Here is a 16,045-nt window from a genome sequence, read left to right on the forward strand (position 1 = left end):
CAATAGCTGACTTGACATACCCACTTGGTTATTTCAAAGATTTCTTCAAGTTATATGCTTGAAACATTAACCATTGATTTCCTCTTCTCTGAGAATGTCTTCTTCTTCTCCTCCTTAGTCTTCATCATTACCCTGTGAGTGATGCCATCGTCTAGAAATAAGTATCATCTTTGATTACCTCTCTCAAAGCATGCTGTCCATTTGATCCACTGCCAAGCCTGTCAGTTTTGATTTGGACACACTCATTTCCATCTATGTCTATTGCAATCAGTGCAGTCCATATAACCTTCATCTATTGCCTATGCTATCTTAGCCTCTTGACTGATCTCCTAACTTCCATTCTTTCCTCCCCACAATCTATTCTTCCATGAAATAGTAATATTAATCTTCATAAAGTATATAATGAATCAAAAAAATACCTTTTTAAAACCATCCCTGCCTTTCCCTTGCACTTAAAATAAACCCACTTTTATAATGGCCTACAAGGTCCTTCATGATCTGGTTCCTTTTCTATCTGCCTTTTGTACTGGCTTCTTTCAGATTCACATGCAACAAGGTCTAAAAAAAACCTCAAATCATAAAATAATATGTAAGAGACAAGCCCAAGAGGAGCAGTTTTAAAAGTGAATGTGAACTGAATTCCTCATTAAATATCAAAGTCTGACTTCTCATCGACAAAGATGGTGGATAAAACACTCCAGGGTACTATACTCCCCACCCAGAATCTCTGAACATCTAGCAAAACTGGCAGAGTCATCCTCCTCAAAACTCTGTAAAACAGTTAAAGGGTTGCAGCTACTCGGTGAGTGCAGAATGAAGAAAATTCAGCTTTAAAAAAGGCAGGAGAAATTCTATAAAGAGACCATACAACTCAACGATAAAAGAGCAAGCAATCCAATTTAAAAATAGGCAAAAGATTTTTAAATAGACATTTCTCCAAATAGAAAATACAAATGGCCAAGAACCACATGAAAAAAAATTCAATATCACTAGCCATTAGGGAAATGAAAATCGAAATGACAATGAGATATGACTTCCCACTGCATAGAATGGCCATTATTAAATAAACAGAAAACAATAAGATTTGGAGAGGAGTGGAGATTTAGGAACACCCCTTCACTATTGGTGGGGATGTAAAATGGTACAGCCTCTGTGGAAGACAGTTTGGCAGTTCGTCAGGAAGCTAAATATAGAACTGCCATATGATCCAGCAATTCCTCTACTAGGAATATATTCAGAAGAACTGAAAACTGTGACATGAACAGACATTTGAACACAAATGTTCATAGCAGCATAATTCACAATTGCCAAAGGATGGAAACAACACAAATGTTCATCAACCAATGAATGGATAAACAAAATGTGGTATATACATATGATGGAATACTATACTGCAGTAAGAAGAAATGAAATTGGGACACATATGATAATATGGACGAATCTTGAAGACATTGTGTTAACTGAAATAAATCAGACACAAAAGGACAAATATTTCATGGTCTCACTAATATGGACTAAATATGAAGAATAAACACATGGAGTTAAAACCTAGAATATAGATTATTAGAGACAAGAGGAGGGCTGAGAAGAGTTACTGATGCTTAATGTATGTGGAAGTTTTGATTAACTTGACTGTAAAAGTATGGAAATGGATGGAGTTGATGATAACACATTATAGCGAATAGAACTACCACAGCTGGTTTATAAATGGTTTATAAATGGGTAGTCTAGGAATGTAAATGAATTGCAAGAAAGTTAGAGAATAATCTAGGAACTGAATAACATAGTGAATGAGAATTGTGGTTAATAGTACAAATACAAGAATGTCCTTCTATGAACTAGAACAAATATACATTACTATAGCAAGGTGCTAAGAATGTGGAGAAGCATGGGAAAAATACAATTAAAGTAAACTATGGCTATAGTTAACAGCAGTACTATAATTTTCTTGCACCAATACCAAAGATATACTGTGTTAATAATAGAGGGATTATGGAAAGAATATACCAAATGTATGCTATAGACCATAGTTAGTGGTAATAGTCTGATGATATTATCTAATAATCTGTAACAAATATTCCACAACAATGTAGTGTATTGGTGGAGAGGTGTTGAATGGGAATTCCACACATGTGCATGATTGGTTTATAAGTTCACAACCTCTTTAATAAAGACATATTTTTAAAAATGGTAGGAGAAGCCTGAGTACCCTTGGTCCCTTCCCCACCCTGTTTCCAATGCAGTGTGGAGCCAGTTTGAGCTCCCACTGGGCAACCCTGGCCCTATTCTGGAAGAATCAGAGTAACCGCTATGCACATACTAGGGTACCTATATGTTGGTGCCAATATATTGGGAGAAGCCTGAAAGAATGAACCAGGAAACTTGTGTATGGCTTGTCATACCAAATTTTCCCTGTAGGTGGAAGCATCTTGCAGACAGCTAAAGCGATGTCAGAACAATTAAGTCAAAGTGGCCTGGGGCAAAAGATTACTAACTTTAAGTCATACAATAGAGCACGCAGGAGGGGGAGAAAGTCTATTTCACAGAACTTAGAGGGGGCCTTAAAATTCCTGCAAAAAAAGAGGAATTCCTAAGGCCACTAGCAAGAACAAACCCAGGACAAGACAGGAGCTTAGAATAGACAGAGAGTACCCAGCTCTTCACATTTGCCTTGGGCTAAGCTTGATTGGAGAGCTAAACTCTGAAGGAAAGCACCAGTCAACAGCAGGGTCAATTTGCAAAGATTGTGAAAGGTGTTTTACCTTGGGTTGAACTAAACCACAGAGGTAACACTTTAAAATATTAAAGTGTATAATGCATAACGAAAGGTTTTAAGACAAAGAAAGAAACAGGAAATGATGGTCTATCCAAAGGAACAAGGAAAAAAATCCAGAAATCATCAATGCAGAAGTCCAGACTTTGGACATACAGGACAAGGCAAAAGCTTAAAAAAAAAAGATACACAATATAGTCCAGTATATAAAGGAAAAGACATAAAAAGAACTAAAGGATATCAGGCAAATGATGAATGAAAAATATGAGAATCTCAATAAAGATGGAATTTTAGAAAGGGAACCAAACAGAAATACTGGAGTTGAAGACCACAATCACTAAAATGAAAAATTCCCTAAAGGAGTTCAACAGCAGATTAGAGATGGCAAAAGAAATCATCAAAGACAAGACAACTGAAATGATTCAGGTTGAGAGGCAAAAGAAAAAATATTAAAAAAAGTGAACAGAGCCTAAGACACCTCTGGGAAACCATCAAGCATAAATCCTCACAGGGCCCACTTGATGGAATAGAGGAGAGTATGGGCCATGATGTGAACCAATGTATATGAGGTGCAGAGGTGCCCAAAGATGTACTTACCAAATCCAATAGATGTGTCATGATGATGGGAACGAGTGTTGTTGGGGGGGGGGGAGAGGGGGGGTGGGGGGGTGGGGTTGAATGGGACCTCACATATATATTTTTAATGTAATATTATTACAAAGTCAATAAAAAATAAAAAAATTATAAAAAAAAAATAAATAAATGAGGAAAGCAATTACAAAAAAAAAAAAAAAAGATTAAGTGCCAATTTCTCATTAGAAACCATGGTGGCAAGAAGGCAGTGGGAAGAAATATTTAAAGTGCTGAAAGAAAACACTTTCCAACTAAGAATTTTACATACAGCAATTTTTTCAAAAATGAGAAAGAATTTAAGACATTCCCAGGTAAACAAAAGCTGTTTGTTATGAGACCTGCTCTACAAGCAATGGTAAAAGGAGCTTTTCGGACTGAAAGGGGATTGTAGTGGCATAAAGAAATAAAGGAAAAGATAAAGGTAACCACATGGGAAACTGTAAACATCAGTACTATTGAACTATACATATATATATATATATGTATAGTATGTAATCCCACTTTTTACTTCTTAAAAGTTCTAAAATGCAAATTCATAAAAAGTGATGAAAAACCTATGGTTTAGACATAAAATATGTAAAGATATAATTTCTAACAAGTACAACAAATAAAAAGGTGTGAAGATAGAAAGGTATAGGAACAGTATATATAAATGCTATTGAAGTTAATGGTGTCAAATCAAAGGTGATTGTTAAAGATTCAGATACTAAATGTAAGCCCCATGGAAGCACAAAGAAAATATCTGAAAAATATGTCCTGAAAGAAATGAGAAGAAACACCTAACACAATGCATACAAAAATCAAATAAATATGAGAATGGAAGGTCCTGGGATCAGCTCCTGGTACCTCCTGAAGAAAGCAAACAACAAGCAAAACAAACAAACAAAAAACCTACTAAGGAAAGCTGATGTGACTCAGTGATTGAGCACTGGCTTCCCACATATGAGGTTCCGGGTTCAATCCCTGGTCCCAGTATCAAATAAATAAATAAATAAGTAAATAAATAAATAAGAGAGTAGGCATTAAAGGAAGAGCTGAGGGGGCAGAAAAGGAGGTATAACACTTACAAAGACCTAATATCAAAATGGCAGAAGCACATCCTGTATTATAAGTATACACTTTAAATGTAAATGGATAGGGAAGCAGATGTGGGTCAAACAGTTGAGCACCTGCTTCCCATGTGGGAGGTCCCAGGTTAGGTTCCCAGTGCCTCCTAAAAAAAAATAACAAACAATGAACAAAACAAACAAAAAAACAACTCAGAGAAGCCGATGTGACTCTGGTTGAGTGCTGGCTTCCCACATATGAGGTCTTGGGTTCAATCCCTGGCCCCTGGTGCCTCAAAAGAAAAAAAAAGGTAAATGGATAAAACTCTCCAGTCAAAAGGCAGCGATTGGAAGAATGGCTAAAAAAGCATAGCCCAGGGAAGCGGATGTGGCTCAACAGATAGAGCACCTGCCTACCATATATGAGGTCCAAGGGTTCAATACCAGGGCCTCCTGGCTTGTGTGGTGAGCTGGCCCACACGCAGTGCTGCTGCATGCAAGGTGTGCTGGCCCACGCAGGGATGCCCTGGAGTAAGGGTGCCCCCTGCACAAGGAGTGGCTCCTGCTCAAGGAGAGCCACCCCGCGCAAAACCGCAGCCTGCCCAGGAGTGGTTCCACATACACGGAGAGCTGACAAAGCAAGATGACACAACAAAATGAGACAGAGATCCCCAGTGATGCCTGATGGGAATACAAGTGGACACAGAAGAACACACAGTGAATGGACACAGAGAGCAGACACTGCAGGGGGTGGGGGGGGAGGAGAGAAATAAATAAAAACAAATCTTAAAAAAAAAGCATAGCCCAACTATTTGCTGCTTACAAGAGACTCATCTTAAATTTAAAAGACACAAGTAGGTTGAAAGGGAAAGGATGGAAAAAAATAGACCATGCAAATAGTAACTAAAAGAGAGGTGGAATAACTATGTTAATATCAGATCAAATAGACTAAGTCAAAGACTGTTACAAAAGACAAAGAAGATCACTATATGCAATAAAGGGGTCAACTCAACAAGAAGAAATAATTAAAATACATGTGCACCTAGTGATAGAAACCAAAAATATATGAAGCAGATATTGACATATTTGAAAGGAGAGATAGTTTTACAGTAATAGAAATAGACTTCAATATGGCCCTTTTGGTAATGGATAGAATACCTACACATAATATCAACAGTGAAAGAGCAGACTTGAATGCTGCTATAAGCCACCTAGAACTAATAGCATATGTAGAATACCTCACCCAATAGTAGTAGAATATGTATTCTTCTCTAATGCACATGGATCATTCTCTAGGATAGACCATAAGTTAGTTCACAAAACAAGTCTCCATAAATTGAAAAATATTGAAATCATACAATGTGTCCTCTCTGACCATAATGGAATGAAGCTGGAAATCAATAAAAGAAGAAGAACTGGAAAATTCACAAATATGTGGAAATTAAGCACCACATTGTTAAGCAACCAATGTATCAAAGAAAAAATCACAAGGAAAATGAGGAAATACTGGAGGCAAATGAAAACTAAAACACAACATGGGAAAAGTTACGGGATACAGCAAAAGCAGTGCTGAGAGGGAAATTTATAATTCGAAGTGCTTACATTAAAAAGGGAAAAGTTTTACATCGGACACCAAGTTTATAACTGGAGTATATAGAAAAAGAGGAGCAAACTAAACCTGAAATGATCAAAAGGTAGAAAATATCAAAGACGAGAATGGAGAGAAATGAAATAGAGAATAAAAAAACAATAGAATCAACAAAACCAAAAGTTGGTTCCTTGAAAAGATCAATAAAATTAACAACCCTTTGGCTAGACTGACAAAAATAGAGAGGACTCCATACTAATATCAGAAATAAAAGGTAGAATGTACTACCATCCCCCAAAAGTCAAGAGGATATTGGAACATGTGGATGCTGGTAAATAAGATAAACTAGATGAAATGGACTAATTCCTAGAAACACACAAACTACCTATACTGACTCAAGAAGAAATAGAAGATCTCAGCATACAACAAATAAAAATATAGTCTCAGTAAACAAAAACCCCGCAACAAAGAAAAACCCAGGACCAGATGGTTTCACTGGTGAATTTTACCTGACATTCCAAGAAGAATGAATACCAATCCTGCTCAAAACTCTTCTAAAAAATTAAAGAGAAGGGACCACTCCCTAATTCATTCCATGAGGCCACCACTACCCTCATACCAAAACCAGATAAAGAAACCACAAGGAAGGAAAAGTATACACCAATATCCCTTAAGAATATATATTTATACATGGAGTCCCCAGAATGGAAGCAGGAGTGGGGGGATCTACTGTTCCTCCCAGAGTGGGTGAGGATGGGAAAAAGGTATGTATTTAAAGAATATTAAATTTAATAACAAGTTTCGCTAAAAAAAAAATATATATATATATATATATATATACAAAAATATTAGCAAACAAAATACTAGCATATTGAACTCAACAGCACATTAAAGGAATTATACACCATGATTAGATGGGGTTTATCCCAGGTATGCAAGGTGGTTCAACATAAGAAAATCAATTAATGTAATGCACAACATAAATAGAATGAAGGGGAAAAACCCACATAACCACCTCAGGTATACAGAAAAGGATTTTGACAAAATCCAGCACTACTTCTTGATAAAACCACTTAGAAAACTAAGAAGAGAAGTAACAGCTAATTTCTTACTCCAAGGGAAAAACTGAAAGCTTTCCCTGTAAGATCAGGAACAAGACAAGGATGCCAATTGTCGCCACAGTTATTCAACATTGTACTAGAAGTTCTAGGCAGAGCAATTTGGCAAAGAAAAAGAAATAAAAGGAATAAAAATTAATAAAGAAGAAGTAAAATTTTCCCTATTTGCCAATGACATGATCCTATATATAGAAAATCCTGAATATCTACAACAAATATATGAGAACTAATAAACAAATAAAGCAAAATGGCAGGTTCAAAATCAACATGCAAAGACCTGTAGTGTTTCTATACACTGGTAATGAAGAACCTGAAGAGGAAATCAAGAAAAATTTCCACTTACAATTGCAACTAAAAGAATCAAATACAGTAAACTTAAGCAATTATGTAGAAGACTCACAGTTACAAAACTATGAAACAATTGCCAGAAGAAATCAAAGAAGATTTCAATAAATAGAAGGACATTTAACATATTAATTAAATATGTTAATATGTTATTTTTGCCAAACATGATTTACAGAGTCAATACAACCCCAAACACAAGTCCAAGAGCCTTATTTACAGAAATGGAGAAGCCAATTATCAAAATTATGTGGAAGGAAATAGTCAAAACCATCTTGAAAAAGAAGAATGACGTTGGATGACTCATATTTCTCAAGTTAAAAACTTATTACAGAGAATGGATGTGGCTCAAGTGGTTAGGTACCTGTTTCCCACATGGAAGTTTCCAGGTTCAGTTCCTGGTACCTCCTAAAAACAAAACAAAACAAAAAGCAAACAAAGGTAAAAACCAACTTAGGGGAGCCAGTGTGGCTCAGTGGTTAAGCAATGGCTTCTCACATATGAGGTCCCAGGTTCACTCCCTAGCTCTTCTGGTACCTCAAAAAAACAAAACAAAACAAAACAACAACAACAACAAAACAAGCTTATTACAAAGCCACAGTAATCAAAACAGCACGGTACTAGCATAAGGATAGTCATATAGACAAAAGGAATTGATTTGAGACTTCAGAAATAAACCCTCACATCTATGGCCATTTGATTTTTGACTGGTTTGAAGTCTGCTCAATAGGAAAGAAAGTCTCTAAAACAGATGATGCTGGGAAAACTGGATATTCACATGCAAAGGAATGAAGGTGAGCCCCTACCTCACCATTTACAAAAATTCACTCAAAATGAATCAAAGATATAAATATAAGAACCATGCCCATGAAACTCCTAGAAGAAAACATAGGGAATCATTTCACTACTTTGTGGTAGGCAATGGTTTCTTAGACTTTACATCAAAACATGAGCTACAAAAAAAAATTAGATAAATGGGGTCTCATCAAAACTAAAAAAAACCTTTTGTACAGAGGTCTTCATTGTGAAAGTAAAAGGACAAACTATAGAATGGGAGAAAATATTTGAAAACCACATATTCAGTAAGGGTTTAATTTCCTACTACTCAACAGCAAAAAGACAACCCAACTTAAAAATGAGCAAAAGATTTGAACTGACATTTCTCCAAAGAAAATATACCAAATATTCAAAAAGCACATGTAAAAATGGTCAACATCATTAGTCATTACGGGAATGCAAATCAAAACCACAATGAGATACTATTGCCTACCCACTGAAATGACTACAATTAAAAAAAAGAAGAAATGACAAGTGTTGGAGAGAATCTATAAAAGTAGGAGTACCTTTTCATTGTTGGTAGGAATGTAAATGGTACAAATGCTGTGGAAGACAGTTTGGTAGAGAAAGTTAAGTGGAGAATTATTGTATACCCAGGAGAAATGAAAGGAGGGACACCAATAGTTATCTGCACAATCATAATGGCATTATTAAGAATTTCCAAAAGTTGAAAGTATTCCAAGTGTCCATCTACAGATGAACTGCTTGAGAAAATATGGTATAATCATAAAATGGAATAATATATAGCCATAAAAATGAATGAAATTCTGATACATGCAACAACAGAGATACACCTTGGAGACATCATGTCAAATGAAAGGTCAGACACAAAAGGACAAACATTGTATGATCTCACTGATATGAAATAATTAGAATAAGCAAATTCATAGTCAGAAGCTAAAATATAGTTTATCAGTATTTGGGCTGGTAATAGGGAATGGGGAGTTAATGCTTCATTGATAATGAGTTTCTGTTAGGGATGATGGAAAATTTTTGGTAGGGCATGGTGGTGATTGTGAATGTAACTCCACTGAAGTATACATTTTGAATGTGGTTAAAATGGGAAATTTTATGGCGCCGCACACATGGAGAGCTGACACAACAAGATGACGCAACAAAAAGTAACACAGATTCCCGGTGCCGCTGATAAGGATAGAAGCAGTCACAGAAGAACACAGCAAATGGACACAGAGAGCAGACAACTGGGGGCGGGGGGGGGGGGGGGGGGGGAGGGGAAGGGGAGAGAAATAAATAAAAAAAATAAGTCTTTAAAAAACAAAACAAAACAAAAACAATAGGACTGTACAACAGAGTGAACCCTAATATAAACTATGGATGATAGTTAATAGTATAATCATGATAATATTACTCCACCAGCTGTAATAAAGTTACCACATAAATGCAAAATGTTAATAGGGAAAACTGACTTATGAGAGGGGATATATGGGAACTCTGTATTTTCTACACGAATTTTCTGTAAACTTACAACTTCTCCAAGAACAATAAAAAATACATTAAAAAAGCATTTTAACTGGGTTTTAAAAAAAGAAATCTAGCTAAATGCCATGTACAAGAGAAGTGCAAGTCATTTAATTTGAGGGTAATGGAGGCTGGAAGGATAAAGAGGTCAGGTCACCAGGAGACGTTTCCATCCTTTTATAGATGTTGGTCATGGCACAAGGACGTGATGCTTGGAATTGTAATCCAATTGTAATCATTTTGTAACCTGAAGGGGAAAGTCTGCAAACTTGCAGAAAATCAAAGCTGGAATAAAATAATACTGGGCCACTGAATTAATCAACTTGGGGCTACCCTACCTCTAGACTTCTTATGTTAGATAGTACACGTTCTTATGGTTTAAGCAGTTTTAAATGGGTTCTTTGTTCCTTTCAGCTGAAAGAGTGAGGCACGAGGTTCAAGTGTCTACAGAGCAGCATCCCAAAATGTTCAGTGACCTTGGATTTGTGCTTGAAGGGCACAGTGATCTATAAGCACCTTTATGGATAACTGTCTCTGTCTTTTTTCATAGGACCTGGACATATCATTCTTGTTTATTTTTGCTTTCTTTTGCTGATATCTTACTCTCCTGGTTCTGTTTTGTCAATGGCTTTGTGGGTAAGTCCAGCATTTCTACATCAAATTTGCCCTTGTGTGATCCTTCTCAGCTGCACAGAAAGGGGTAAAGAAATTGAACTGAGCTTGTCAATAGAGTGTATTTTTCTCATTAGTAGTGGGAATTGGGCACTTCACAGAATGCTACATTTCTTACTTAATATTGGGGAATGGATACAGCATAGCGAATTTTTTTTCCAAGGAACTAAAATACATTTGAAGTAGCCAAACCAACAATTAATCATCTGCCAGAAGTCAGTTCTGGCACTGATATAGAGTATCTTTTTGAAGACTGTATTTTGATTCTGTTCCAATAATAGGTTCTATACCTGCAGTTAGTAAAAGAGACATTTTTACCTTGGTCTATTCTTACTGGGGCAAAGAGGAGAATGCTTAAAGGCCTAGGCTAGTCTCAAACTAAGCTGGTTAAACTGTTCCATCTCCTCCGTAAGTTGGATTTAAAAATTATTTTTCAGTTTCCCAGGTGGCTATCGAAGCTGCTTAAGAATGAAAGAGAAGTGTCTACTTATTCCTTAACTAGTTAAGATAAAGGCAATCACAAGATGACCCCCTTTATCTAAAGGAAGGAGGCTAGGGTACAAGTGAGGAGTTGGGAGTGCACCATCCTAAGGAGAGAGGCACTTCCATCCCCTGCCTGTCACTTCACAGCCATGTTTAGGTCAATTGTGCGAGTGACTGCAGGGGAGAAACGTGGGAGAAAGCATTTGTTTTAGTTGGCCTGGGTTGCTGTAACAGAGTACCACAGACTGGTTGGCTTAAACCACGGAAATTTGCTTCACAGCTTTTAGAGACTGGGAGTCCAAAACCGAGGTCTCAGCAGGACCTGCTTTCTCCCAAGCCTCAGTGTTCAGGGGGTGGCTTGCCGGCAAGTCACGTGGCAGGCTGCCTCCTCCTGGCTCTGTGGCCAAGTTTCTTCTGCTTATAAGGACCCGGGTCATATTGGGTAAGTCCCAGCCTGACTCACTGGGTTTCATCTTAATAAGATCTTGAAGGTCCTATTTACAAAAGAGTTCACACCCACAAGACCAAGGAATAGGCTATAAACACGGCTTTATGGGGCACATGATTCCATCCATAACAGCATCTGTTTATTCTTTCCAGGATTCTCTCTCTATCACTCTTCCTCCGGCTGCCAACTGTTGCTGCTTTTGCTGATCATATAGAGACACTCGTGACGTGCAGGTGGCAATAGGGCAAGCTAAACTCTCTCTCTAAAGGTGCTGCCATCACCTCTGCATGGGCACTGTTATTTCCATATTCATCTCTCACCTGGACCATCCAACTACCCCCTACCTGGGCTCTCTGCCTCCACTGTTTTCCAGGGATTCCTGCTTTCATAGGCTGCCACAGTGACCTTTTGGAAAAACATCCTATATACCCAAAATGTTGAAGGGAAAGACCACTTGGAGCCAATCCATTTAAATCATGGACGACTTTTTTTTTTTTTAAGATTTTATTTTTGATTTATTTCTCTTCCCTGCCCACCCCCACCCTTGTCTGCCCTCTGTGTCCATTCATTCGCCGTGTGTTCTTCTGTGACTGCTTCTATCCTTATCAGTGGCACCTGGAATCTGTGTTACTTTTTGTTGCGTCATCTTGTTGTGTCAGCTCTCCCTGTGTGCAGCACCATTCCTGGGCAGGCTGCACTTTCTTTCGCGCTGGGCAGCTCTCCTTACAGGCACACTTCTTGCGCATGGGGCTCCCCTACGCAGGGGACACCCCCGCGTGGCAGGGCACTCCTTCCGCGCATCAGCACTGCGCATGGGCCAGCTCCACACGGGTCAAGGAGGCCCAGGGTTTGAACCGCGGACCTCCCATATGGTAGACGGACGCCCTAACCACTGGGCCAAGTCTGCTTCCCAGGGACCACTTTTTATACTATGCGGTGAGGGGTGGGGGTGGGATTTGAATGGGACTTTTTCTTGAATGATTTAATATTCTCATATTTTATATTTAGTAAAATTTTAGCCATCATATAATAACTGAAATTATTTGATATAAAGTGTTTTTTTTTTTTGAGCAAATTTTTCTAACACAATTGGAATTGTATGATATCTGTATTAGTTTTCCAAAACTGTGTAACAATTTGACAAACGTAGCTCACAGTGCTGTATGGCAGAATTCTAGATGTGCTTGACTGGGCTCTATGCTCTGTTTTTCTCAAGATTGGAATCAATGTGTCAGCAAGACTGGGCTCTTAACTGGAAGCTCTGAGAAAGAATCTACTTCCCAGGACATTCAGGTTTTTGGCAGAATTCAGATCCTTTAAGTTTTAGGATGCAGGTCCTTGTTTCCTTGAGACAGAGCCAAGAGCAGATCTCAACTCCCAGAGGCCACCCGCATTCCTGGTTGTGGGCTCCCCTCTTTTGTCAAGCCAGCAAGGGGCACTGCATCCTCCTTGGGCTTTGAATTTCTGACTTGTCCTTCTGCTAGGAGGAGAAGACTCTGCTTTCCAAGGGCTCAAGTGGTTAGACTGGGCCCACCTGGAAAATCCTTTTGCCATACAAGTAGCACCCATGGGAGAGAGAGTTCATCGTCCCAGTTCCACTCATGCTCAAAGATGAGGGAATTATATAAGCACAAGGCTCATCGGGGCTCCTCCTTAGAATTCTGCCTACCACTATATGATGTTCTTCATTTAAGGATTAACAGTTGAAGTAAAACCAAAATGACACTCATTTTGGGGGGCAAACTGAAGTTATTATGAATTTGCCCAAGGGTGAATATTAATTGTTTGATTTAAAAATTATTTATCTTTGAAGCACCTATTATGTCATCATCTTTTTTGATTTTCACTTAATCAGTTGTTAACACATTTAATTTTCCAGGTCTTCTTTCATTAGTGGCTTTGTTGGCAATTCTAGCATTTCTACATCACTTTCTTTGACTTCATGAAACCCTGCATCTTTTGCAAGTTTTGCAATTTAATTTTACAACTATCCTGTATTTGCTTTGTTGGGTGTTTTCCAATATCCTACAGTGAGAGACGTCTGGGTGAAAATGTTTGGAGCTACAGTGTGAAGCACCGAGATGTGAATTAACTTGTTCAAGGTCAAATACAAAATTAATGGAGCAACTGGGATGGGACTGGAACTCAGTCTAGTTCTCAAAGTTATCCATTATTTTAAATAATAGTCTATAATAGTCACTCATGCCATACATCCAGAAAAGAAAGATAATTCTTACCTTCTCCCCTTGATAAACTCCTAACCATCTTTCTTGGACCAGCTGCACTATCTCTTTCCTTAAGAAACCATCTTTGGTCCACGCCATCTCTCTTCCCTCCACCACCCTAACAGGATGATACTTTTCTGCAGGATGTTTCTGATATCACTTTTCCCAAACATCTTTTACAGTCCTTAGCTGACTGTACCCAAAGAGTTAATGTGTTTTCATCTCCCCAGCCAAAATATGAGCACCATGTGAAAGGGAGAATGGCTTAATTATTTTGCACTCTAAGTATATAGCTTAATAAATGACACATAGTAAATATAAAATAAATGCTAATTCCAGAGAAAGACTGGTTCTCAACTGGGGAGGGGGGGGTTTCCCCCAAGAGGACTTTTGACCATGTCTGGAGACATTTTTTAGTTGTCACAACTGGGGGTGGTGCTTCTGGCATGTAATGGGTAGAGACCAGGGATGCTACCAAGCATCTTACAATGTAAGAGTAGCCCGTCCCCCCTACAGCAGATATTTTTTCCAACCAAAATTTCTGTAGGGCAGAGAAACCTTGAGCTTGATAATGTAGAGATGGAATTAGACCTTGGAAAGTGACACACAAACAAAGAAGAGACTTGTGAAGTTCCTTGTGCTTCTCTATGCACAAGATTTAGGAAAGCCAGAAACATAGGGAAACTGAGAAGAGTTAGGTTTAGGTCAAAATTGTACTGATGGTTGCTATGGAAACAAGGACTCCGTATTGCTGTAATAGTATAATGACAAGGAAAATACAAATAAAGTAATATGGTAATTAGGGGGGAGAGAGATGCTCTGGTTTGCTTCAGCGGGGAGAAGGAGGAGTTTGGGGAAAATCTGTACTGCTGACAAAGAAAAGTTATGAGAGAGAAGAATATGGCATCTTTCAAAAGGCTAACTTGAGTATATGGGCTAGAGATTGTCTTTAGGTGATGCTGACTGTTGTTTCTCCTCCCAACTCGGTCAAGTCAGTGGTTTTCAAAGGCTGGTCCCTGGATCTGCATCATCAGCATCACCTGGGAACTTAGGGCTGTGGTGGCCCATGTGCCACTACAGACACCTGAATCACAAACTCTGGGGTGCAGTCCAGCAGTGTACTAACGGGTGCTCCACGTGGTTCTGAGGCATATGTGTGGGTAAGAGAGTGACATCGATATTTCTTACCTGTTCCACTAATTGACATGACAACCTGGAAGGATCCTTGGGCTAGGAAAGGTGGACTGTCACTTTACTGATGCCCTGTGTAGGTTAGCTTGGGTTTAAAGAAGCCTAAGCTCTTGTTTACACCACAGGTTTTTTTTTTTTATCCTGGAGTGCAATAATACTCTAGTTTACAAAGAACCTTGCTCTTCTTTGTATGCATTACATCATTTAATCCAGCAAAGCTGGTAGACTAGGAATTATTCATCCTTTCTAAAAATATATATTTTATTACATTTTCATTAGAGAAATTGTAGCTTTACAGTAAGATCCTGCAGAAAATACAGTTCCCACATACCCATTCCTATTTTTAACATTACGCATTAGTGTGGTACCTTTGTTACAAATGATGAGAGAATATTATAATTGTGCTATTAGGTATAGTCCATAGTTAACATTAGGGTTCACTGTGTTGTACAGTCCTATGTTTGTTTGTTTTTAAATTTGTTCTAGCAACACATATACCACCTACAATTTCCCCCCTTTTAACCACATTCAGCTATGTAATTCAGTGGTGTTAATTATATTCACAATGTCGTATTATATATATTACCACTATATATACCACTATATATTACCAAAACAGCTAAGAGCAACTCAGTAACTTGCCCAAAATCATGTAGCTAATAATTGTTGAGATAGAAATCAAATCTAAATCCACAAAGCCCATGTTCTCTTTACTACCCACTGTTGGGCTTCTGATGACAAATCATGGGCAACCTAGCCTTTTCTTTATTAGGCAACAACCAATTTCCTTTAGGTAGATTTCCCAGTGGCCTTCATTTTAGTAAGAATACCAAGGATCGCTGCTGTAGAGTATGCTGCAACCTTAGGTTATGACCTGATAGTTTGTTTTGTTAGGAATTATCTACAACATAAAACTTTGTATCTTAGAGTTGAGTCTACTTCTTATGTTAGGAAATATTATTTCTTTCCTGACTGGGGATATCTGAAGAAGAGAGAATAAACTAGTTATTGGTTTTCAAAATGGCATAGAAAAGTCCTGGAATGAATTTGGTAAGTATCTGATGCTTATGTTTTCTAGTCTTTATAGCAGCTCAGCAAGTGAATTGACAATGTTTTGAAAATTTCCTGTTTTTATCTATAAAATTTCTTCTTTTTAGTCTTAAAAATGAGCTCTATCAGAACCCTATCTAATCTTTAGTCAAAGAAAGAA

The 16,045-nt window shown here is 37.9% G+C and overlaps 1 protein-coding gene across 2 annotated transcripts in view; it reads right to left on the reverse strand.

The window, feature by feature from the left end:
* The window catches only part of SGCG (sarcoglycan gamma), a 157,595-nt gene that overhangs the window by 31,144 nt on the left and 110,406 nt on the right, over window positions 1-16,045 (reverse strand). The window lies entirely within an intron of this gene.

This window comes from Dasypus novemcinctus, chromosome 15, assembly GCF_030445035.2.
Source record: "Dasypus novemcinctus isolate mDasNov1 chromosome 15, mDasNov1.1.hap2, whole genome shotgun sequence".
NCBI lineage: Eukaryota > Metazoa > Chordata > Mammalia > Cingulata > Dasypodidae > Dasypus > Dasypus novemcinctus.